Raw genomic sequence first — 2,576 nt, 5'->3', positions numbered from 1 at the left:
ACAATAAGAAAGTCATGTATGAATCCCATGCTTCTCCTTATGCAAGGCAAAGAGGGATTCCATAATCTCCTCTTTGAGGAGTAGAAATGTATTTTTGTTGGCCTACCATGAAAATTAAACATACAAGAGTATGTTTCAAAATACGTGGTATGCCAAAAGTTGAAATTTGACTAAGGGAAGCAACTTGGATTGTTTCAGTCGACATGCTTAGCAATAAAACACACTCTATGACTACTGAGGCGCATCAAATGGCAAACCTCTTTAGATCTCAAATTTTCAAGTATCATGGTTTGCCAACATCCATAGTGTCAGACACAGATCCTAGATTGACGAGTACTTTTTGGAAGGGTCTCTTTGAGAATCTAGGAAGTAGATTAAATTTCTCTTTCCTCTCATCCACAAACGGATGACCAAAGTGAAATAACTAATCTAACAATTCTTAAAGCCTATGTCATGGAAGTAGATCATCATTCTCAATAAGAGAAGTACCTACCTCTTATAGAGTATGTGCACAATGACATTGTACATATTTCTATGGGGAAAGCACTTTTCGAGGTTAAAGAGGGAAGATCCAAAAGTTCCTTACTACTTAAGGTACATGGGAAGATCTTCACTGCTAATGAATATAGCCGAGACTTACAAGAATCTTTTCCAAAGATTAAAGTCTCACAAAGAAAAGGCAAAAAGGGATGTTGCAAACAAGCACAAAAGAGACTTAGCCCTTAAGGAAAATGATTGGGTCTTGCTAAAGTTTCTCAAGGCTTGTCTAAGGCATACTAAGAGCAAGAATCCTAAGGGCCACCAAGAGTATTATGCTAAACTAGCAAAAAGATACTATGGTCCTTTTTAAAATTTTAAGCCAATCAATGAGATGGCTTATCAATTCAAGTTTCCCAACCATTGGTTCATGCACAATGTTCTTCACGGGAGCCTACTTAAGCCTTACAAAGGAGCGCAACCAAAAGAAGCGATAGTTGCAGACCCTTCAAAAATCAAAGATCAAGAAGAGGTACTTCAATCTCAGTCCATCCTACGACATGAAGACAAGGTATTAAGAAACGATAAGATTATCCGACAATATCTTATTAAAGCTAAGAATTATCCTTTCAAAGATCCTAGATGATTGCAAGGAACCGAGCTTAAGGATAAATTAAACTTTGTCAGTGCTTACAATGATGCTTTAGAGTAAGCATATGAAAATGCATTCTAAATGAACAATGTGTTTGTCTTATAAGACTCTCTCTTTCCTTTATTGTGCACAAATTTAAGAAGTATGCATGCTTAGGATCATGTTGTGGTGACAACGTCTCCCAAACACCAAGTAGAACTTGTCACTCTACTTTGGAAGAATGATATGGACTAAAGAAAAGACATGTTTGCAGTAGCTAAGCCTCTCGAGCACCAAATGGATTAGTCATCCATTTTGGAATGATGTTGTAGGGTAAAAAGGGATCCTCTACCCGCTAAGAGACATAGACTAATGACGAAGGCTTTATCTTCTCTACCTCATAGTCGAGGACGACTATGGTTTCAAGAGAGAGGTAATGTTATAAAATCTAATATCTACCTATTCCAAATGATCTCCTCATATTTAACTGATCATTTGATGTGGGAAAATGAATGGGAACAAGAGTTAAAATATAGATATGTGCTTTTAGACTTATCTCAGGACAGGACCAAAGGGAGAGAAAGCTACATCTCATTGAGGGTCCAAAAAGGAGATGGTCTACCAAAGAGCAATGAGCAGATAGAGATTAAAATACCTTAGGGTTAGCTTCATTAAATACCTCCAAAGGTTAGTGTTAAAAGTCCTTAGAACTAGGATCTTTAGGTACTTTAGACCTTAGGCAAGCTAGGCATGTGCTTGTCATGCTTAATGACTTAGGTGCTTGAGGTGCTTGTCATGCTTACTGACTAAGGTGCTTGTCGTGCTTGTCATGCTTGATGACCAAGGTTCTTGTCATGCTTAATGACTAAGGTGCTTGTCGTGCTTGTCGTGCTTCATGACCAAGGTGCTTGAGGTGTTCAAGTCAAAGATGATCCCTAAAGGTAGGGGCATGAGAGAGAACACTCACACGCACACTCAAAGCAATCCCAAGACTCAATAGGCATAAAGGATACATGTCAGGCCCCTAGTAATATTTCCCTCGTAATGTATCTGAATCCTAATGAATGACCTTTAGGAATTTCCAATGAGAATTTAGTTTTAATTAAATAATTAAGATCTTTCTCTCAAAGGGGGGAAAGGAGGATACTTGTCCAAATGCTACACCCCTTGCTTGTTATGACTAAATCCATTCATTGGCTAGCCCAAGGCTTGTAGCAAGATTAAAGTAGAAAAATCAAATCCTCTCTCTCTCATATACTACACAAGCCACACACACACTCCCCCATTGTGTGTTGTGCACACAAGTCATCTCCTTTTCCAAGCTTTAAAACTGGAGAGCCTACACCAACACCCTTGGCTGTGGAATGTAAATCCAAACCCTTGCTTATCAATCTCTCTATCTTCATTATCACTATGATAAGCTATGCCGCCTAAGAGTGATTATATGTGAGGAGACTACTTCTTTCTC

Source organism: Adiantum capillus-veneris, chromosome 8 (genome assembly GCF_014529385.1).
Source record: "Adiantum capillus-veneris isolate H3 chromosome 8, ASM1452938v2, whole genome shotgun sequence".
Lineage (NCBI taxonomy): Eukaryota > Viridiplantae > Streptophyta > Polypodiopsida > Polypodiales > Pteridaceae > Adiantum > Adiantum capillus-veneris.
This window is presented reverse-complemented; position numbering follows the sequence as displayed.